At 41.1% G+C, this 24,552-nt stretch overlaps 1 long non-coding RNA gene across 1 annotated transcript in view; it reads right to left on the bottom strand.

The window, feature by feature from the left end:
* LOC146600032 (uncharacterized) overlaps window positions 1–20,698 on the bottom strand; it is a 118,722-nt gene extending 98,024 nt beyond the window's left edge. Inside the window, exon 1 of the long non-coding RNA XR_014898382.1 lies at window positions 20,685–20,698. This is a non-coding gene — a long non-coding RNA (uncharacterized LOC146600032). The remainder of the gene's footprint in view (window positions 1–20,684) is intronic.
* Window positions 20,699–24,552: the final 3,854 nt, after the last annotated feature.

Genomic DNA, 24,552 nt, shown 5'->3' with positions numbered 1-24,552 from the left:
ATGTAGTCTGTTTTAAAACCAAAGCAAAGTTGTCAGAATTGCCTCAATGATATAAAAGCACAGTTTCCTTTATACAAAATCAAAAATGAAATAAAAACAAACAGGACATGTTTCTGCACCTGATAGAGTCTTCCGATAAAAAAAAAAAATCACCCTAATGATAAGTAATTGCTCTTCACATTGACTTTCCACTGCTTATGACTTTTGTTTTCAAAAATCCTTCAATAAAATGCATAAAATTTGTAGTCAATGGTTGGGTCCCTTTGAGCTCGAGAGCCACAAATTCTTTCCCTTTCCACTCTGACTTGCCTCAGAATGCTCATGTCAAAGAGTGGGTGTTCAACATGAAGAATTTTTATTATACATTTAGCCCTTTAAACTCGTATTTCTGGTRTACAAACAAAAAAGGGTAATTGTTTGCCTTGCCACTGTGTGCTACAGCAGTTCCCCCATTGACAGGGTCTGACAGAGTCTGCATTGAAGGGCTGTGACTCAAGCTTAGATGGGTGGCCCCCTGTTCATACTTAAATCTGTGTGTATTAGACTACAACAAAGACAGTTAATAGCCAGAAGGGCTTTCAGTACCACTACAAGACCAGAAAAGGCATGTTTGAGAGAGTTTCTTTTGTGTTCGTTTCCTTTTCATGATCTATTAATTATGCAAATGTCTAGAATAATAACTCTCCAGTATTAGTTCACAAACACTGCTACAAGTATTGATTACAGTACTATTAGGTTTTAACTAATAAAACTGTTCCTGTTGCAAACTCCTAAACTCAATCCAAACTTAAGATGTTTATCAGACAGTAGGGAATGAGGGTTATAGAGTCTCCAAACCGCAGACAGACTTTAATCCTGCAGTACGCTTGTAGCTTAGTGCCTGCCGACAGCCCCACTGACTGCAGCGGAACTACTKGTAAACTTAAGTAGGATAGGTACGTAAGTGCTCTGCTGGACAAGGATGAAAGTACTGCTCACATCAGAAGCCTGGGCCCCATACTCATGCCAACGGCATACACCTCAAAGCTCTAAGGGTTCCTCAGAGCACTGTAAGAAATGTGAAGTGCACCAGGGTCAGCTCAGGGTTTCAAGACTAAWCCAAGCAGACCTTGATTGCTTTTGCTCAATCCTTCTCAGGAGCAAAGGAAACAAAAGTCCGCTCAGGAGGCGCCACTCCACAAACCTCACACAGGTCATCATGGAGCTTTGAAGGGGTGAGGAGCAGGTCCTAGGAACCACGGCTGGGTGCCAGGCCACAAAGTTTGCTTCCCGAGGTCACTGAATACCTTGTCAGGATGCAGTTAGGAGAGGAGGTAGGTCAGAAGAGTGGTGTGGGAAAGGAAAACGCTGCAAGAGGGGAAAAAATGTTCCATTGGAGGCTGCTGTGAAATAAATGTCATGATAAATATATATATATAAGTATATATATATATTCTCTTATAAAAATGTGTGTGTGCATGTGTGTGTGTGTATATATATATATACACACATTTATACATATTTGTGTGTATATATAAATACGMATATAAGTGCACACAGACATATATATATACACACACACACATATATATGTATATACACATACACATATATATGTATATATATAATGTCATGCTTTTCCAGAAACAAGATAGACTCAAAATGTAAGTTTCTTGAGATTTTCTATGAGAAGCTTGCTTTGTATATGCTTAGCAAGCGCTAAGAATGGCACAGTTAATGAGAGTCTATTTCCTGGCTTACACTTTCTCTCAAGCCACATTTCATCCTGGTATGACACCAATTAGAGCCTTGCATTAAAAGATACTCCAAGCTGATGAAAGGGGCTAGCACTGAGCACCTGACAGAAAGCACTCRGCATGTACCAGGATCAGAGCTCTCCTGTTTGCTCTTATAAATGCAATTTAGTTCAACTGAAAAGAGACCCTAGTTTAGTAAAGAACAACTGTCTTGCCAAAATATAGTATTAGTATGTCACTTCACACCTACCTGGGCCTGGAAAATCATTTGAGGCAGAGTTGCAGTTTAGTGTGCAGTTTGCTTTTTCTCCTGCAGATGAATTCCTGAATCATTTTTACAACTATGCTACACTAAATGTGAGACCCTAATATGCCTCCTTCTGGCAGGCAGGCGACAGAACTGCTAAGAAGGACWTATTTTAGATCCTGGCCTCTAGTTCAAGCTCTTTAGTACGGTGGAACAGTTCATCTTTGTTTTATGCGTTTCCAGCAATGACTTCAGTTTGGTCTTCCCATCTATTGCTCTTCTCTCCCCTTTCTGATTAATAGTAAAATGATTTTATATTTCATACTGACATTGCTCTTATTTTATTACTATTTTTATTTTATTTTGTCTAGAATGTTGTTCTAGCCACAAGCAAAAGAGTACACCGCAGCCAGGCCCTAGATTACAGAAATTTGCTGCAGCTTCTGGTGTTACCATAGAAACTGTATAGTACTGATCCAGTCACTAGAAATGCTCAGTATCACCAGTTTAACTCAAACATCTTCTTACCCCTTTTTCTTGTAACACAAGAGAATGCACAAGCCTGTCCACACATAATGTCTCTTCTTTTCAGCTAATCCTCGAGTGAGAACTGAGCAAGAATTCAGTTCAAGAACTTTTTCATTATCTTTTCATTAATCTTCTGAAATCTCCAGATAGCCACACCATCCATAAAAAAGGAAGGTGAAATCAGTATTTGGAAAGTGCTACTGCTTGGGGATGGTGACTGATAGCCTCCTGAGATTGCAGAGACCATTGCAAAGGCAGTATCCAGAAGCCATTCTAGTTGCTCTTTAAATTGTTCACACACAAAAAATGTAGATCCAGTGACACAAAACTGTTAAGTTGCATTATTTCCACCTCTGGAAAAAATACTAGTGGTAGCTATTCCATGGCTTGAGACCATCAGATCACAGAAAGGGAAACAGGTGAGGAGAAGTGACCCATGTTATTTAATCCACTATAGATTTGGCCAAATCATAGAATCATAGAATCAGTAAGGTTGGAAGGGACCTCTGGAGATCATYTAGTCCAACCTCCCTGCTCAGCAGGAAAATCAACTGGGAAACAAGGAAGACAAAACTAATTGTGGCAATTCTTAAGCAGGCAGAAAGATCCTYACCTCCGCAAGATTTGAGCGCATGCCCTGCGTTAACTATATCACCCTGTACCATTAAAGACCTTGGTCTTCATATGAAACCCAAGAGCATCTCTTCTGCTGATCTGCGGTGGGTGGTCACAATGAAGCTGCCGCTGAAGCAGCCACACAGGCCTGCAAGCCAGCGCTCCCTTCATCCGGAAAGCAGCTTTCCGGGTCTCCAAAAAGACCGGGGAGCAGCAGCTGCGGGCTCTGCCTGCACAGCTTCTGCCGCACAGCTGAACCACCCTACTCYGCCGTAACACGCCAGAGGACAGCAGCCTCCAACGGCAGCGTCTCCAGAAGACAGCTCAGGGAAAAGACCCTAAAAATGTGTTTTGAATCTTTGTGGCAAAGATTCAGGAAAGCCGTGCCTGAGCACGCCTCTGCAGAGGAAGAGCACTACCCAGCGCTGGTGACCACGCGCCCCACRGACCACCCCGAGCGTGGACAGCAGAAAGGCGCTGCGGGCGGGCAGGCTCGCTCACCTCRGCATGCGGCGCCAGCAGGCACGGGGACACGGGCAGCGGGGAGCAGCGCTGCGGTGGGTGGGCGCGAGAGCGCAACAGCCGCTCTTTCCAGATTTAAAAAGAGAAAGTGTAAAAAACCTTTATTTGCACACGCTTGCTTCCAAACCAAAACACACTCCTTACAAGATAAAAGGCGTCCTGTCATGATGAGTGACAGAAATAGTTACTGACGGTACATGTGACACTGGGTTCTGAGAGCTCAGCRGCAGAAGAAATTTCCCTAAGGGAAGGGGAAGAACGGGGAGCCACTTTGTTCCCACGAGGCTGCAAGGAGAAATCCAAGGGAGGGACAAATCACACCCTCGACATGTGCAGCGCTTGTCCCAACACTTCCCAGGTCACCGTGTCCTCAGCGGCGCTCTCAGGATGACTCTAATGATGCCTACGCTACTGGAACGAAATGAGGAAGAAAGCTACCCGGTTCCAGTTACCGAATTTTCATAGGCACTATAAATTTCAGATCTGGAGCAGCAGATAGGATGTGAAATACAAAGATGAACTGCCATGCTGTTGYCAAGATAGGATCTGTTATACAAGCCAAAAAACACCAGCGAGTCTACAGTGAGTTTATATTATGGGTCATTCAACATGGTTTATCCTACAAACTTCAAAAAGGTTATAATAGCATCTAATATAACATCTGCCTCCTGTCTGATCTCTCAGAAAGGCATGACAAGTAAAACACATTTTCAAATAGTGTCTTAATTCTTTAACTTTAAAAAAAATAAGAGGTAAAAAGAAAAAGTGTGCAAACTATGATTAGTAGCAATAAAATCTCAGTAAGTCTCAGGGATAAGCCTCATTTACCTTAACAGTCACTCTACATCTGAGGTGTCCCAGTCAACAGTTTTGCAAGATGTCCTATCTGCTTTTAAGTGTTACTGTAGCAGTGGTACATGCAGCTCTGTCACAGTGATGGCTTTCCAGAGGTAGAAAAATGCCTTGCCACAATCGCAGGAAAGATTTTCATATTCAAATTCTCGACCTTCATGGTGGTGATTTGGCAGTATCTTTCATACAAGTGTAAATACAAAACTCAGATTAAATGAAACTAGCCAAAGTCTACTACTTAGTGATCAAGCAAAATGATAGCTGTTTAAGACCAGTAATCAATGTAGTTTCAACAGAGCTAGAAGAAATTTAACTGGGAAAAGCCCATATCTTTAAGGTTACAGCCAAAAAAAATAAACATTGTCAGCATCAAACAACAGCAGACAACTTTATTCAAACACTGGACTAGATTTCGGCATAGGAACTTGGTGTCATTTCATATATGTGTATATTCAGTAAACTTTAACCAAATTAAACCAAATCACCACTACTCATCTAACGCACATAAGCACTCTTATCTTGAATCTTGTATAGATGTTTCAGCACTAAATTCAAGGCTACTCCTCAGGGAAAAAAGTTTAATCAGGCCTTTATACAAACAACAACTTGATTTAATAAAGAGTATTAAATAAATATTTTATATGGCAGAGAAAAATATTATTAACCTCTCATTCAAGATAAGTTAATACATTTAATTATACTCGTATTGTGATGGAAAGTAACTAACTGCAAGCCCTCTCTGACCCATGAGCTCCAACAGARCTTGTTAAAGCTGAAGGACCTACTGGTCAGTCTTCCCCCATCCACTTGCTGGGAGTAAATTAAGCTCCTCTGTGCAACAGCGTAGCTGAAACAATAGAATCCACTGCCCATATCAGTGACCCCTTGAGACTTCATCAATAAAAGCTGCCAGGCCAAAAAAAAACTCAAAAAAAACATAAAAGGGTCGCTTTCTGGGAACCAGCAAATGCAGAGCTCTTTGAATGGGCTGAACCACAATTGTATGCATCTCTGCCATGACAAGAGAAATAGAAAAAAAGGAACACTGAAAGCAATGAAATGAAACCAGAAGAGTGAGCAGGCACTGAGGATGGGAAGACGYGTGGCTGAAAGCAGAGAGCTTATTCACCAGCAAAGGAACTGYCTTCTGCGTCCGCTGAGAGCTGAGGGCAGCGAGACACGCTAATGCCAGCACTGCACCACGGAGATGCAGCGCGGGCAGCTCCTACCTGCTCAGGCTGGGCAAGATAAATGGGTCTTTGTCATAATATGGCTTTCTAGTGCAGTCAGTTGTGTATTGTGCAAATTCAGTTTAAAATGATGCCTGTTAGATAGCTCTAGATGGTCAGGACACCTCCTATAGGATTAGGGGGGGCCAAACTAACCCCATTTCTCATCTGCTGCATCTCAGCTTTAAGAGACCATTGCTCTCCAGAAGCAAGCAGAAAAGACCTCTTCTATGGACTGTAGCACTTGGTAAAACCTCAATGGCAATTCAGTGAGTCCATAGGTGCATAATCATGCCTTTCCATAGGCAGACCACAAAAACCCCCTATGACCATCCAGGCTTGGTGATTTTACAACTAACTACACAGAAACAAACCAAATTTTGCCTGTGGCTATTGCTTACATTTTGCTTGTTTGGGTTAAAAGTGAGCACATCAGCTACCGATGATGCCCTTTATCAAGAAAATCTACATTAGTCAGTACACCCTCTTACACTGACACACCAGATACCTGGAGCCCTTGGGAGGAGCGGGAGGGAAGGTAAAACTCTATTCCCCAAGGGAAACAATAAGTTTTTATAGGCTGTGGCTCTTTCAAGAGGTCATAGCTTATCAAATTTACTTGCTAGCAAAGCAAATAAAAGACAGAAGCAATGTCAAAAGCAAAAATGACATACAGCTTCCTGGYGGGCCAAGCTGACAGGAAGCCTCCTGAGAAATTATTACCTGCTGTCTTTAGCAGTGCTTTTTGTGCGTGTGACTCACACACTCAAGTGTGTGACCTGAGTGTGTCACTATTGGGTGAAGGGAGGGAATAGGAAAAAAAGGCTAGTGTTTGTAAGAGCTAAAGCTTTCTGCTCTTAAAGACAGCGGGCACCCTGCTGTTACTGTCAGCAGGAACAGGGTACATCTTGGTACAGCCAGGCAAAGATATGACACAGGATTTCATTTTGTCATAAACATCAGCAAAAAAAGAGATTTTACTACTAATAAGAGGTTAATGAACTAAAATAGGTGCAGCAAGACAGCCATGAAGAATGATTTGATAACTGTTATCTTTTATGGGGATTTGTTTCAGATTTCACAAGCTGATTCTGTATTCCACAAGCATATTTAAATATCAGTCTCTGAATAGATTAAAGGAAGAACTTCCTACTTTTACAGTGCCTGTGAGTTGTTTCCTTGAAAGATTCATCATTTGGTATAAAAGTCCATGAATACCAAGCAATAGSAAATAGCAAAATTTTAAAACAAGAGCATGGAGTGGCAAGCTGTCTTTTTGCATACAAATAACTTCAGCTTATTCACCTGAAAAAAATWAATATTTTTTAAAAGAGATTCATTCCCATACCTTCATAGACACTGCAAAAACAAAAGCACCTWCGCARACATGGAGAAGTCTTTGGAGAGCARTAAGAAAGCATATGCATCTTCCCAAGCCCATCGCTGTTGATAGCCTACTAATCAGCATTGCTTTTCTTGCCAGCTTTGTTCAGCAAAAGTGCTTCAAACAGCAGCAAATAGGACACCATAAGTTAGAAGCTGCTTCTTCCTCAAATAGCACTTTTTCTTCCCCACTGCTGCTGGGCATCCCAYATGTGCAGGATTCCCACCCGTATAGTCTCAAAGCCCACATTCCCCACTAGCTGTTTAAAGAATATTCCCCGTGCTGCATCTCCCCTGCAGCAGGGAGCTCAGACGTCCTCAAGAGCTTTAGAGAAGAAGCCTCTCTCACCCTGAGAGGGGGAAACACTTTACCCTCACAAGATACGAATGTAGGCCTTCACATCCACAATAATGAAGTCAGCAGCTCCACAAACACAATCAAAAAAAAAAAAAAAAAAAAAAAAAGGCTAATTTAAGAGCGTCTACAAAAATATTGAGTAGTTTGATGATGACAGAAAGAAACAAAATAAAAATTCTACAGATACTGAGAGTTAAATGGAAAGCTGGCTTGAGGTAGTTAAAGTAAGTTAAAGTAAAAGCCCTAGAGTCATATTATCTTAATTCTTTAACTCTTCACAGGAAAAAAACTTAGGATAATATTTTCCTGAAGACAATACATKATCCTGATTTTATTAAAATCAATAACCATCAGGCAGACTCCACCACTATGCTGCCTCCTATATACTAATAGGAGTATTAGTTGCATTCAAACAGAATAATTAGACACTCCAGCATGCACAACTGCCTCATTATAACTTTCTCCTGTGCCTTACTCTTCTCAGTGTGCAATATTCTCCTACTGCATCATATTTCTATCCACATCTATCATTCAAACAAAATATACTCCAGAGGGTAGTATATTATAATCTTATCTAGAGTACCTTTGTTAAAAACAGACAGCTTTAAAAAATAGCATTCTTATAAAATCAGAATTTTGTCTCTTTAGGATAGAAAATAATGCTGAGTTCTAATCAAATATGAAAAAACCTCACAGCATCTTCACCTTTCAAAGAACWTAGAGTGCTTTGTTCTTGTGAAAATATTGCATGGGGAAGAAGAGCTGTTCATATCCCGACGTCTGATACTCTTAACATAAAATGCTTTGTGCACTAAAACTCCTGCAGTTTCCTTTTCTCAGGTAGGAGTAAACAGTTTGCCCTCCTGGTTATCTGCCTAGATTCAGTTACACCAAAAGGCCATTAAAAAGTATATGGCAGGTTTTAATCTTAATTTCCTATATATTTAATAAACATTGGCCAGACTATACATAAGCTCCTGCAGAGATGCATCAAGGCAGAATTAATTAAACAGAAAATTAATAGATTTGAACTGGTTTATATTTCATCAGTAACCTCAAATTGCAGTAGCCATCGAATGACAACAACTGACAATTATAAGGATGAGCAAAGGTTTAATTTGTTCACTACATGTCTGGTAGAAAATTACTAATAATACTTGTAGGCTCCATCCTTATAATGGCTGCATAGAGATATCATTACATCCAGATTTTTTTTCCTTTCTCTTTATATGAGCTACCAAAAGTTTAATGGAATAAATTACCAGCTATAGATTTTTCAAATGCCCACATCTTGCAATCATTCTTCATTTCCATTTATTTTTATTCTGAAAAATCCTTAATAGGTACTTATCTACAACAGTAAATAAAAAATATTCCACTTCTTGCATTACTGAAATAGAATGCTATATTTTAACATGATCCATGTTTGAAACTGAGGTGAATGAAGTGCTAAAAAATGTCTCGAATAATTTAGAAAGATCAAGTGTTATTACAATTTCAACCTATTATTATACCAGAAAAATGCATCCCTGATTAATATCTAGATCTAGTGAACTCTGAGGTGGAGGGTTCAGTTGAAGTCACTAATAATATTTTTAACATGCTGCTAWCAATTTCTGGCTAATTTCACTTCTCCCTTTTCTCTTCCACCACAATCTCTGCTCCACCATCTCTACTAGTTTTGGATTCAAAGCAAGTGAATTTTAAATTTTTATGTTCAGTGATCTGAAATGTGTACTAGGGGAAGGAATTATAGGTTTTCTTCTTCTTCTTTTTTTTTTTTTTTTTTTTTTYTTTTTTTCTTTTCAGGTAAGAATATAAACAAATCCAGCCTTAGAGATGTGAACTCCAGCTGCTGCAATATACCAAGAAGGTAGCACGGCTTAAAGAAATGTTGAAAAGCAAGTTGYATTAAGCATGTTGAGTCAGGAAAGAAACCACCAATCCAGTTCCCACAAGGAAAGACAAGACTATGGCATCAGAAGTTGTTCTGTTGTCAGAAATATAAAAATATTCTAAGGATATATATTCAGACCTATCTTGCAGTGCAGGAGGCCCTCTTCAGGAGCAGGTCTGGCTTTCTCAGGCACGGTGTTTCTCTTTYCTAGGTAATAATGATTACTTGTGTTCCTGTCATGTCCCGAAATAAGCAGAAGTCAATAGAAAATAGCACTGTCATCATAAGTGAAAAGCACAGTTTGCTTTATCCAGCAGGTTCTCCCCCAAGACACCCCAGCCTTGGAAGAGCATTTTTTAATCTTTCCTCTCCTTTCTTTGCAGTTTTCARACTTTCTCTGCTGGCCCCCTAGTAGCAATTAGGGCAATTAAAAGTTAGCTAGAGGGCAAAGAGTAACATAATTCATTCAATTTGCCTCCCAAGAAACTCAAAAAGAAGGGTTAGAGGATACTGCAGACAGAAATCAAGGAAAATGCGAACGGAGAACAAGATAATCTTTTGATCAGTGCACAAAGCTTTTCTTTCTGCAAGGTAGAGACCACCCAGTCACAAAACCGTACAGCACTCTTTTATCAATCCTGCAATTATTTTTCCTTTTTCAAGTCTASACTGTGCTTAAAAAGGTGTCCAGGCATTTCTTAAGGTCATCAAGTGACAGTGAGGGTCTCCAAGGGCCCTTGACATKAAAGACATTTTCCACCCTTTTAATTTGTTGCTACTAATGCTTGTATTCTGAGAAATAGGAAACATCTGAATTCCTAGTGCCTGAGGTCAAATCAAGGTCATATACATCTCCACTGCAGAGCCACTATCTTGTGTACTTTGCCTGGAAAAATCCTGTGATGCTGGTAACAGGAAGTGACCTGCTGTTCCCTCTGTGCTGAAATCTGTCATTATTCTATCATTTAGCAAACCTACTCTCTCAGTATGAGTCTGCTCCAGTTAAATGTTTCAAGTGCCCTGCCGTAACCACAGATGGATACAGAATCAGATAGCAGCAATTAATGGTAAAGTTTTAAAATCAATAGCTGAGGGAAGAGTTAGAATAAACATTCTACCAAAACAAGTTCTGTCTGCAGCGTCTACTTACTCATCGCAAAGTCGAGAAGCAAAGCAGCCCTGCACAGTACCAACCAAGCAAATACAGCCACYGGATTAGCTCAGACTCCTACTCAGACAAGTAGGAATTTGTCCTATTTGTCCTAGAAGTTGTACACGGCTGCAGCAACTCATAAGCAGTAATACCTCAATGTGTTCAAGAGAGCTGAGTTTTTTCTACAAATCTACTGAATGTGTGCTACTTGATATCCAGTCATACACCAGTGCTTTTACCACCTATGTTCAGAAGAGACTTTAACACAGGGCAGATCAAACAGCCCTACTGAAGGGCTTGCAGACATTATTTAACACTTCCTTGCTGCAGYCCCCAGGGCAATTTGCATGTGCTCCTTGCCTGTTTGCAGCCTGGGGCCTCCTGTGCCCTTTGAGGGTGAGCAGGCAAAACCCAGGAGCAGAGTTGACCTGCTCCACGCCATGCCCTGAGCACTGAGCCGTGCCCCATGACAKGCCCCAGGGACTACCGCTGTGCCACATCAGTTAAAGGCCAAGGCACCAAAGCACATCCTGTGCATAGAGCGGGAGGGAGAAGGGTCGTCACAGAAATCACCTAGCTGAGAATTTGAGCAAATTCTGCAGAAGACCTGCCATCCATTTGATGTGTTTTGGAAGAGGATGTTCTCTAGATATCCCCTCGTTAGTGACAAAGGAGCAGGTCACTCAGCTCATCTTTAATCACTTCTGACAAGAAACTGGCCAACCTCCCAGCATGGTACTGCTCTGTTTGAGGAGCTGGCTTCAGCCCATGGATTGACCATGAAAGAGAGGCAAAATGCACACCCATCCTTTTAATCTCAAGTCTAATAACACACCGAGGCTGCACTTCTGTGCCTCTCTGCCAGCTTCCCTTCTGGGCAAAGCGAGGAAGCCAAACACCCAATGCAATTCAGCAATGGTGATTCCAAAGTGCTCCTGCAAACACTGTGTTATATTTGCAGCACTCAAATGGGAGTGACAAGCAGAAAGCAACACTACAGCCACCAGGTGTTGCTGCTACTGGTTCAAGACCTCTCATGGTGCTGCACTGGCCGTTGTCCAGTGCAGCCAGAAGCTATGAGCCCAAAACAGAAATTACTATATAAAACTGGTGCCTCCATTACAGTGGTCAGAGAGGAYGATCGTAACACTACTAGGCTTTAAGTGTGTGAATGATATTATTGTACCTTTGCAAAAAGTGATTATATATAATACTGAAAGGGCTGTCTTTTGACTATATGGAATACAAAAYCATGGGAGATTTCTCCTCAGGAAACAATACTTCCTCATGGAGTGATTATCACTTTTACATACACAAAGCCATACTTTGCTGCATATGTCACAAGCARTATTGCACTAACTTAATATTTAGATCTTGTGGAGTCTCTTCCTCTGCACGAGCCATTCTTCCACAAACATCATTTCACAAAGATTCCACCACAATGAGAATTTGCTAAGAGAAGAAAAACATGCTATTGAGTTAAATGGTGTGGAATTTTCTGAAGCAAGGTAAGAAACAGTCAAGAAAAATATCCTTTACAAAACCATTAATTGAAAAGACAAAATTGTTCCCTCCGATAATACACTGAAGAGAGGAGAAGATACTACAAGAGCTGGAGCTTTAAAATAAAAGTGTAAAGCAGAAGAGTTGTCTTCTTCTAGCCATTTGACTATCTCATMTACAAGAGGATGGAGGTTATTCCATCCCATCAAAATTCTCCCTCAAGCATTTGCTGTTAGATTTGTCTCCTATAATCTCAATTTAAAGTTATGCTTCACATCTCCTCTAAATATATTAGCAAACAAGATTTCCATATTAAAAATCTCCCAGAGTCAGTGTCTCTTCAAAGTTCTGGGTACCGTTCACAAGCATTTCYGAATGCAGCAGAAGCTTACAAATATGAAATCAAAAGAAAGCAACACTCCTCCTCCACTATCGCACTTTGGTTGTACATATGAACTTTTCAGAGGTAGCTGCACTTCAGTGGCAAAGGAAAATTCACAAGCTGTAAACTGCATCTTTGTAGTTTGCTCAACCTTAAGAAAGTGAAAAAGCAACAGGGAGAAGATACAGATTTGTGTTTGAACATGCACACAGGGCAGTCAGCCTAGAAGAACCCAGTTTTAACTAGATATGACCAGCAGATGCTTCAAAGCTGCAGGGAAGCTTTCCCCAAGGACAATGAGAAGCTGCATTTGCCATTGGCGTCTGGTCTTTATCCAAGGCAGAGGATCCGTCCAGCACACTGACTCCCCAGGGCCACAGCCAGTCACGTACCAGATCACCACGTCACGATTTAAAGCCAACAATGCAGGTTTTGTACCCTGCAGTTTAATATATGCAGTTTGTCAAAAGCCTCATGCACCTATTTAGCAGCTCTTACTATCACAGGCAGCCTGAATGGCAGATTGTACCCAGTCAGCCCTTCTGGAGCTGAGCCACTTTGGGGAAGGAGAAAGGTTATAAAACAGGAATTAAGAAGAGCCCTGTGGATTCCTCAAAACCAAGACCAGAAACATGGCTCTTACCAAGAGCTGCCTCCCAATCCATGTACCACCTGGATACAGCCAAGAGCCAAGCATTGCTTAGGAGACCTTGTGCTAGTGTAGCATTTAGTATACTGTAATTTCTTAAACAGAACATAGAAAGGCGAGAGAGCAGAGGGTGCACAGCTAGTGGAACTTGCAACTAGTCTGTTCCAAAAGGAAGTTTTATCTTAAACTAGATGAGAGAGTAAGGCTTAAAGTGAAAGAGCAGTGTCCTATACAGTTAGAGCCCTAGGACATGCCCCTCTACTCCAAAAAGCCCGGAYAGTTCTGAATTCCTCTGTACTGTTTGCTGAGTAGCCAAACGTAAACCAGCTCTGGTCCAGAAGCCATATAATCAGTGCAGTGCAGTGCTCTGCATCAGAAGCAGTCCCCTCGGAGGAGCTCGCTGGATCAGACGAAACGCTGTGCCAATGTGTAGACAGCTTCCAGATCAGYGCTGGCCTAATGCTCAGATTTGTGCAGATGTAATCTTAACCACCTCAGGAAATAGCAGGCTGTAGGCTGATCAGCTTAGCTAGAGCTAATCTGTGATGATTTTAGCTACTGGCTGCACTTTCCAGAAGCCTGGTCAGTTATGGGCCCACAGGCTGAAATGGTGGCAAGCGCAGAGCCCTGGGCTCCATTTGCCACCAAGGTCCTAGAACAACTACCGTTGTTGCTATTCTCCCCAAGCACCAAATAATACACGATACATACTTCAGCTACACCGTGAAGAATGAAAACCCATCTTCTCTGTCAGTTTTCTCTTCCTTCTTAATAAACAAACGTATTCATACACATACACACAAAGTTATTCTCTCATCTATTTTATATTTTACTCCCCACCATCACTGCAACCCTTAGAGTGAGAAGTCATTGCTTAATACATCAGACCAAAGTGACTTTACTTACAAGGGATTTTTTTTTAATAACTTCCAAGGCCTGTAATGATTATTCAGGTTGTCAAAGCAGAGCTACCAAGCACTGRGCACAGGAACTGAAAGGGTTGTGGCCTTGTCATTTCAAACTGCTGATAGAGTTAAATGGTCTGCAGTGGKTTGTGCTCGATTTCTTTCTTTCATTTYCAGTGTACATCGCTCAAATGAAAGCCCTACTAGAGCTGTGATCGAAAAGAAGAGAAAAAGAAAATCTCARTCCCAACTGAATTTAGAGAATACAGCTCCCAGAAAAGTATTATAGTGGTAATATCTCTTAGGAGAATAACYGGTAAAGCTCAAAGGTGTAAACAAGCCCTTCTTTGGATTTGAAATAGAAGCGGAAGATTGCAAAGGTAAGTATAAGCTGAGACCAATCTAAAACAGTTTTATTAGATCATCTTTGAAAGAAAAGGTAGCTTATGCTGTTGGAACAGGGGGGGGAGACAGAAGATAAGGCATAAGATAACAAGACAGATGATATCTCAGTGTCACAAACTTACAAAAAAGACTCAGAAAAGACAGCATTTTCTAGGGGATACAGCACTGGCTARCGTTCAGACATTGCAGCCTTGTTTCAGTTTTCAGCAAGTTTTATTCTCTGTGCTCATTCCTACCCTCATCCAGTCTTAGTTTATTCTGGTTACTGCTTACACACACGAACCCTTTCTGTTACAGTTACTACAGTTAGAATACAGGAGACATACATTCACTTTATTCCAGTGACCGTCTTCCTTCACATGACACTCCTGTGACAAGCTAAATAATGACACTACACAGTCACAAAAGACTAGCTATGAGGGAAAAATAATTTAGCAAAGGATCATACCTGGAAGTGCAAGGCAAGGCAAATTGAGGGAGGATTGAAGTCTGCTTTCTGAGGCAGGTGGGGATGTCCTGGAGTGGTAGCAAATAGACAAGGCAATGGTAGATGCCATCAGGTGGCCTTTTGTGACCCCAGAGCACCCCAGAGTATTACAGCACTGTGCATCCACACTGTTTTGCCAAGGCTCACTCTGTGGAGCTAGTACCCAAAGGGGCATCCCATGTATGGCAGCACCAGCTGCAGTCACAGGGACCAGACACCACATGGCCCGTATAAAACATGTAGCTGAAGCATGCTCAGATTTGCAGTTTTGGTTCAGGTTACTCTCCCGCATGAACAGTCCTGTGGGAAGAAGCATCTCTTACTGCTCTCTGACTTAACTATCTTGCACCTACCAACACAAAGCAAGTCCACATAGCAGGAAGCAATCCAGCACAAAGATAGCCAGGCAGGCTCTGATAGAGCTCAGATACTAGAAGTAGGTTAAAGCAGCCCCAAAGCATCATGCTAACATGGCTGACTGACTTGGACCACCTAAACTGTCTCATTCAAAACAAGCTTTCCCCACTATGTAACACTGTGTCAGTCCAGGGAGATCTCATTGCCATGAAAGGCAGGCTGACCATTGCAGCTGGTGGAGACAGGGTTGCAGCCGTCAGCAGAGCTCGTGCAGAAGGAGAAAACACAGCCAGCCAGTACTTCTGGGAAGTAAGGATCTCAGRGTGGTCTGAGGGCTACACATACTCAAATACGCAAACACATACACGCTCATATACATTGCTGAGATAAGATACCTACTTATTTCCCTTGAATGTCTTCAGACAGGAGACAGAGATGCTCATGCATCTCCACTGGGCCAGCCCCATATGTGCGCCCATAGTGCGTGCCAAACATGGGAGGCTATTTCTCTCCCTTGTATCTCAAAATAAAGAAGCTAGAATATTTCATTAAAAGGACAGGTAAGTCCACAAGYGATGGAAAACACCTCCGAACTGTTTCTGCTTGCGGCCTAGTGCTGTCTGATATGAAAGGAACACAACTGACAGCCACTCAAGAAACATGGACTGATAATTGCCCAAGGTCACATACGCAGACTTGGCTCCCAATAGATTTTTCCTTTTTTTAAAAGGAGATTGCATTTTATTGATGATTTGCTTTTTATCAGTGATTTGCTGGAGGGTTTTTTCTTTTTTTAGTTATTTTTCAAGGCTAAGGGTCAAAACCAAGAAGAGTAATCAAGCATGAATAAGCTCAGACAGCATTAGCTAAAAAAGACAAAACAAGGGCTTTGACCCACATACAGTAAAGATCACAGAGCAGCACGTCATGCATTGTTCACTGTCCATGCTGATCACAGCCATAATGATCATTACCACACAGCCAAGCCCCCACCACCAGCATGTCCCACTTTGTTAAATGAAAGAGCACATTGTAAAGCACTGTAGCTTTGTGCTAAAAAATTAAAAAATAAATAATAATAATAAAAAATAATAAAAAATAATCATATCCCAGAAAACACAATCTTTTTAACCCTTTATCTAGAAGAAAAACAAACAAACAAAACAAAACTCTGCTTCCCGTTTATGTAGAGGAATTCTTTAAAGTTGTTGCTTGGAGGAGAGGTTTCAATTTGCTCCTGGATCAGGTTTCTTTTGAAGATAGGTATTTTCCTGTATCCATTTTTCCCACCCCACTCAATATTTTCTGTGATCATGGAAAACCCACCTTACAAAGTGTGATCAAATTTACTTCTGCAAAAGCTCTAAGCCTCATTAAAAGGATTACAAAACTTAGAAATAAGGAACAATAATACTAACTTTTTCTAAAAGATAACTAGTATAACAGTATTGTTTACAATGCTTCTAACCTCCATCAGCAGCATTAGGAAACAGTTAACACGGGGACATATTCTCTCACTGTTTTAAGTGCTTATTCATTTTCTTAACAAAGCTTAGTCAACTGGGAATAGACAGCACAGTCACCCAGGCTAGTTAGCAAGTCTGCTAGCTCTATGAAGCAGAACCTGCCTGCCTGCTTTTTGACATGGAGATCCTTTTTATCACCCAGAGGGTAAAGGGGAAAACTTTATAAATGAGGCACACCCAAAAGTCCACCTGACTGATTCAGCGAGCTGCGGAGCTCGAGTCATGGACARCTGCAGCTGTAGGTCACTGCATGCTTTGCCATTTGGCAGCGCAGGATGTTCTGCGAAGAATCTGTTACACAGTTTATCCATGGTCCTATAGTTTTTCCCATGTTGTCACCTGAACTGTGCTGTCTTAACAAAAGATGAATAACCCTACTGTATTTCACTATGAGAGAACCTGATTTTGAAAAGAACTTGACTATGGTTTGGACGATAAACTAGCTGAGCTCCAACAGAATGGATCGTCTCTGGGTCTGTCAGGAGCCTTCTATATTTGACTGATTTAACTGTCAAAAAAGACAGGAAATACTTTTAAGGCACTTTTAATTTTAAGGARTTATTTATCCAAAGATTGGTAGAAGGAAATTATAATATTCATGTAATGCAACCAGTGCAGAGCTTCAGCAGTTGGTTGATGGAGTTTATCAACAAAATTTAATATATTCTACAAGTCAAAATGCACTTCTAATAAGAGATGACCTCTGAAGTGTCATTATATGAAGACACTGAAGCCACTMATTTACTAGGATGCCGAGTTCTAAGGAATACAGCTATTACCTATTCCATCCAGGAAGGAGAAGGCTTTGATGACAGCTGGCATAGGATTTCCACGCCTTCTGCAGAAATCTAGTAGGTCACTGATGAAATATTTTTTAGAAGCCTCTTCTTTAATACTATGAGTTTCAACCAAAAAAATTTACTAATATTGCTCCAGACTTGAAAACCACATACAAACACACCACTTGCAGCTGGGGAACAGCAAAAGCCTCAGAATRCAAGACAAGCTGCTTCACTGATCACACACAAAAACACTTGGACACCAAAAAGGTTATCTTAAAGAAAAAACAAACAAACAAAAATATATCTTCCATTTATCAGAGATTTTTTCCTAAAATAATAAGAATGAGGCTGATATAGTCCACCTTCATCTAGGAAGAGCTGCTCCATAGCCATRTACCAAATCCTGACTTGTAACATACTATCAATCCATATTTAAACAAACAAACAAACAAAAACACAAAACAAAAAAGCTCAGTTCCTGCAACAGAGGGGTATATCCATCCAGGTCCTAAGAGGAACAGTGAAGACTGGACATACTCTTGTGTTCTCTARGCTGGGCTGAGAGGCTTCTTGTGAAGGAAAACCACACCTGGGGTTTTCTCCTTCTACATGCCCACCCTCTCCCCCACRTACGTATTAAATTACAGTGCATTTTCTTTATATCAACTCCAGATCAGTGGCCATGCAACATGGTTTTCTTCTCTGTGTAACATCAAATCCATACATTTTAGTACTGGACTGGGATTTCAGGGCAGGCCAGTACTTTCTGAAATTAATTCAAAGGAAAAATGTCTCCTTCAACAAGGGTAAAAGCAGAAATGTCAAAGAAAAAAAAAACACAGAAAGCTTGCCCTCAGGTGCTCTGGGAAGGGTCATCATTTACACATCCTCAAGGGATCCCTTTTGCAGCTGGTAAAGCTCATTATTTGTTGTGAAAGAGTCTGCCGGCAGTTGCTGTATTTGTCTGCCTCCAGCCCAGGAAACCATAAAAATTTACTCAATAAAGTCATCTAGGAAGACAGCCTCCAAGGAAATAAAAAAAATAAACAGTCTGCAGGAAAGATCACAAAGGAAARCTGGACTGGGTCTACACAGTACTTTCTTGTAGCATTTTATGAACTGTTGCTATGAAAGTATCTCGGAGTGCCCTCAGGAGAAATTGGCATCTAGAACAAGTTAGAATACTAAATCCCTCAACACATCTGAAGATTTCCAGTTCTAGCAAGAAGAATTATGGGTAAGTCTATTTATTGTATTCCTTTGAAACAGTCTTTTTTTTCCTCCAGGTAAGCTATGGATCACATTCTTTGATCTTTGAGAATTTCCCTTAGTTCTCAATATCTAATCTATTTTCCTCACAAAACATAGAACTGAGCAGTTTCTATTAAATTCTGGTTCTTCTTTCAACCAAGGAAAAAGAGTCTACTAGAGAAAGTCTAATTTAAAGGTTGTGTAGCTCCCTACTTACATAAATAAGTAATGCCCCTGCTCACTGAATTTTGAATCTCCCTCATCCTCCAGAAGTCTAATAAACACGAAAAAGGGGGAAACTGTAGGTTGTGTCCCACAGCCTCATCCTCATTTTGCAGCACTATGTAATTCAGGCAACAATTTCTTTATGTCCCTGTATTTCAGGCCAGCACCCCCAATTTTAAGGGACTTCAGACAGCACGTGCAATTCTTAACTGCATAAGAAAAATAAACCTTCAGTAAAACTGCTCTGAGCTTCTTTGTTGACAAAGGCACAGCCTGCAGGTAGCAACCTCCAAGAAGCCTGAAACTGCAGATGTAGCATACTTCATTTACCTAAGTATTTTCTTATGTGACTAGTTCTGATCAAGTTAATCTGATTTCTTCTTATTTTAAAGATGAAGAGGAAAGGTACTATCAGGAGAAAGTTTTATTTCTCAGCTGAACGTAAACAACTCCAAAATACCTGCCTCAGATATTTTGCTGGAGTCTGCAGCCCATCCTGATGACAGGAGCATTAAAAGGAGAGCAAGACCCAGTGCCCCAAYGACAACTGATTTCATTGAGCTTGGTGCATAACCCAGAAACACAGGAGATGGCACTAGCTTCAGCAAACAGGTCAACAACAAATCAAAATGGATCAGATGAACTGGGGTAGTAACACAGGCAATTTGTATGCTCTGAAAAGAGTGCAGTAAGGCACAAAGAGACCGTGACCTGCTCAAGGTTATGCAAGAACTGATCAGTTGAGCTGGGAACGAAACCAGGTCACCCAAGCCCTGACTGGCACATTAATCAAAAGGTCGTCTTTTCAGGTACACCAGTGAACGTTGCACAACAGCAGGCTCTGTTTGTGCTGCAGGACCTCCCTGGTTCTGTTGCCAAAATGCTCAGAGAGCCTTCCCAGTTACTCCTGTCCTGCTGTTAACCCCTCACGCCCGTCCGTACCACAGTGYAGAGCTCTGCAGAGCACCTAGAGCAGTGGCCAACCTGAGCGCGTACAGCCAGAGGCCGGCGGTGCCTTGCAGAGATATTATCTCTTGTCTGACCGCAGGGCAAGAGCACTGTGCAGGTGCAGGGCCAGAAAGGTCTTCCTAGCACCAAACCCCACCCAGCCTGGGAGTCTTTGTATTGCACCGCCCCACGGCTTTGGAAATACCTCACGCACAGCCAACCTGGGTGTCCCTGCACCTGCGGTATGGCCATGCCTCAAACRCTTTTGTGTTTGAGCCTTTCAGCCCTTCCACATGCTATCAGTTCACTTCCCACTCATTTTTCATTCTCTAGAAGGTGTGCATCTGTCACCACTGCCCTGCTTGGCATTTAACCTTCCATTTTCTACAGATGCCCTGTTTGGTATTTAAATTTCTATTTTCTACAGAGTTGTATGCAGGCTGCTGGAGCCATCCAACAACTACTCTACYAAGCCCAAAACGACCTCCTACACAGTTTAGCTGGCCAAAGCAGCTTTGTATAATTCTTGTAAATAATACCATCTTATTTACAATATTTGGAATATTCCCCATACCAAGGCAGAAGGAGTAGCTGAGCAGCCATTGACACCGGGAGCAGATCAAACCCATTAAATGGCAGCAAGACTGCAGTCTCTAAGCATAAAACTAAGAAGAGGACCACCAACACATCCCAGAAAGACATTCATTTCCCCATGTCCAGAGCACCAATGTACCTATCACTTACTATGTCAGTCTTTTAGAAGGAGACAGGCATACAGGAAGACATAGACAACCATTCCATGGAGGAATTCAGGCAGTAGACTGTGACTGCGGCTGCTGAGCAAGCTGGCCTTGCAGCTGTCATTGCCGAATTCACGGATGTCACCTGGGAAACGAATAAAGCAGAAACAACCCTGGAGAGGGGAAAGACAGAAAGAAAAAGAGAGAAATAATTAGTGAATGCAGGGATGATGAATATTCCTAGACTGTTTAATTCTCCTCATTGCATTAGTTATTTCTACATGGGATATTACAAAGCAAAGAAAAGAGGATTTTCTGGTTAACATCCAATATAGTTAGCATTCTAATATTTTATTCCCTAGAGTGCATTTAGCTTCACTTAAATGAGCAGAGGACATACAACCACATTTCCATTAAAAAATTCATCCTTGTTTCCTCRCTTTTGGTTGCCTCTCCCTTCAGGTAGGGAAAATATGAATTTACCACCAAGCAAGGAACATAAATGTTTTTCATTCTATCTTTAAAGATGTATTCATGCRCAATAATTTGATTACTCTCACATTCTTTGATTGCCATTCATCATCATTCTCTTTGCTCAATCAAGTCACAACATAAAACTTTTCAGAGATATAGGGGTGAAAGCCTCCCAGGTTCACACTTTTTCAGCATATTTCAGGGAACAAAAATAAGAGAAGTCAGACGAAGCAAAATTCCCCTGACTTTGATCCTTGTTCCACATCTTTTGGAGGAAGCTCATCTTGCTTTGGCTGGAGGTAGTTTGCAATTATCTGTCTTCTATTGCGTGATGAAACACTTTATCAACATTCCTCAACATCCTTCTAAAAGTTGGTTCTTGTAATTTTTTCACACARCAGTAACTCCAGCTGATCAGTTGGCTTCTCTTGCAAAAAAAACTTTAAGTAAAATTCAAAACATCTTGCATTTTGCAGATGTGCMAAGTCTTGAATGACCAGGAAGAGCTCATCATCCATTTTATCATAAATCACGTATATTGCTACCACTGTCAACTCTGTCCTTAGTGTGAAGTATTATTATTATCTTGACTTTACACAATATAAGCTGAAACACAGGAGTTTCAGTGGTACCATCTTTCTAAAATAATAAACTAATAAACATCATCAGAATGCTTTGCAATGTTAATTATCTGAAATAACAAGCAAACAAACTTACTCACTGTTCAAACATCTTTTTTAATTAAAATTCCTTTGCAAAATTTACTGCAGCTATAAACCAGAATAGTAATTAGTAATGTGGYGCAGACAGTCAGGACTTAGGTCATAATTAAAATAAATACCACTTATTAATAAATAAATTGTCAACTATGCAGGCCTTTAATGCAATAACAGCTTAATTTTGACCTCTTGTTTCTTATTTAAAGCAAAGAATCTGTATTCATGCCAACATTGTATTAAGTTCAAAGAGAAAAGGGTTGCTGCTGGGTTTTCCCTTTTTCCATGAGACTCCAGGAAAATGACTGTCTATTTCAGAGTTTTTGTTGTGTTTCTGCCTACGTCTGTCTCTCTCTCCTCTTCAAGGTAAATGAATTACATCCAGCAATAGCCATCAGGTGGCCCTGGGGTTTGTTACATGATGGTACCAGGCTGTGTTTGCTTCAGTTGTGTTCACCAGTGGCTCCTTCAAAAAGGCTCATAAGAAAAAGGAGAAATGTGGAAATGTCATCTATTGCAAAAGTAAGTGAAAGTTTCCAAAKAAGCAGTTATTTGTCTCACTTCAAGTGGAAACAACCATGTGTAGGAATGACACCGTTCCTCCTTTGCCATAATTTCAGAAAAAGGCTTTGTCAGGAASGAACCCTTTCTCCATTTGTTCTTCCAGCATAATGCATTTTTCTGTGCTTTCTAGCTAACTCCTTTTTATGCAATGCAATGACTGTGAATTACATCCTTGGCCTCTCTGCCTGCTTGCTGTGCATAGCTCTGGCACCAAGGTCTTGGGGGAAAAGYCAGATATATCATATTTCTCTGTGATATGCAACCTAAATGTTAACCCTTCTTTTAAATGCAGTGAAATCAGCTCAGGCTTGGTGACTGTGACAAATTCTAAACAGGGAGCTGGAAAACATGAATGCTTTGAACCAGTCTATGGTTTTCCATTCAAGCAATTCACATTGTAGACAAGGAACAATTCAAGAGAGGGTAGCTTGAGTTTAAGTGAAAAGCCTGGAAGCACATATGCAAATGGCCACRAAACCTAACAGGGCCTTGGTCCAAACTGAAAAAACAACAACTTTTCTAAAAAACAAAACTTTTCTAAATAGCAACTCAGTCAAATTTAGTCATATTCACAGTATCTTCAAGGGTGAATATGGCCTCTGTCCCCTCCACTGCAGGAGGCTCACTGGGCAGTATGGACACCATACCTGCTGTGCAGGTAACCCCGCTGGGGCAGATGCTGAAGCAGAAGTTGGTGTCCTTGCTGTCAGCAGCCTGTGTGCATGCCTTGGAAGTGGGGCTACTCTTAGTACTCCAACTAGCAGGCTCTTCAAGAGGTATGTGGATAAGCTGCAGAATCACTCCAGGATAAAGAGAGGGATCRGGCCCTTCCTTTCAGCATCTCCTCACCCAGGGCTATCACTGGCATCAAGCAGGGACCCTGACTCCATTCCAAGGGTGAATATCACACAAAAAATGGCTTTCAGTGTTGAGTTTGATACAGCAGATGAGAAAGGACAGACATTAGGCACACAAATATGCCTTTCCACTCAGGAGAGAGTTCAGAGAGCACAGCTCAGAGGCTTCAGCCTCTCATTAATGTATGTCCATCCCACAGCAGCACCCTTACCCAGGTGACTGGGCACTTACAATATCCTGTCTCTCAAATAGYTGAGCCTTTAGAGTCAGTCTGACAGGGGTGTATATCTCAACTGACCTGTTTGGTTTCAACATTATCCCCTAAATAATTTGAGAAATTTAACCATTTTTTTAAACCATTCCTCCAATTTCTTTTCTTTCAAGATGCCATGTAGTTTGGTGTTGGAAGGAAGGTGCCRGTGCATGAGACACAGCATGCAATTTAGCTGGCCACAGCTCAAAACTTTGGGAAATGAACTTTTGCCTAACATTGAACCCAGCTCCACTGCAGTAACTCGGCAACACCAGTCTTGGCTTTCACAGGGCCATGACAAGGATACTGTCCATTAGGCACCCGGGTATAATGTCTGAGGACACATGCACGTGGAGATGACTGGTGCTCTTTTTCTGTTGAACAGAGATACATGGCTCAGAACTGTGTGTGGCTGCTCAGACCCACAAAATGACAACTTCTAGGCACAACAGTATTTTCCAGATACAGTCATTGACCTCTGATCTGAGTCTGCAACCTGACTATTGGGTTTGTCATTTAGCCATTTCATCCTTTTGCAAGTCTGCCCGTAGTGCTTCTTCTGATATGAAGAAGCCTTTATATCAGAATCACCTTGTAACTGCTTGGGGCAGTTCAAAAATAGCCACAGCCTAGCTTAAAGCTCAAGAAAAAACTTAGTGTTGTTCTCTATCCTAAGAGCATGTAGGTCAGGTGAAGGATTTTATAAAAACCCAAACTCTAGCTTACCTCACTTTTTTGTTATTCTCAAAAAAAGAACAGAATACTAGTAAATGCAATAAATAAGACAAACATATGGATAAGCTGTGAGAGTCTAGGGTTTGAGAGGTTTGAGGGTTTTTTATATATATCCCCTAAGAGATCAATTGAGGACTTGTATCAATTGAGAAAGACAACCCTCCCAGGTCTTCATCAATACCAACCCAAAGAAAACACCAAAACCTGCAATAAGATTGCTGTTCATTAAGGATACTCCATCTCAGGCTGCCAATTTCAATGACACACTAATA

This window comes from Rhea americana, unplaced genomic scaffold, assembly GCF_003343005.1.
Source record: "Rhea americana isolate MKP2758 unplaced genomic scaffold, rheAme1 scaffold_13, whole genome shotgun sequence".
In the NCBI taxonomy this organism is placed as follows: Eukaryota; Metazoa; Chordata; class Aves; order Rheiformes; family Rheidae; genus Rhea; species Rhea americana.
The sequence above is the reverse complement of the archived record's forward strand: the minus strand, read 5'-3'. Positions and strand labels throughout refer to the sequence as shown.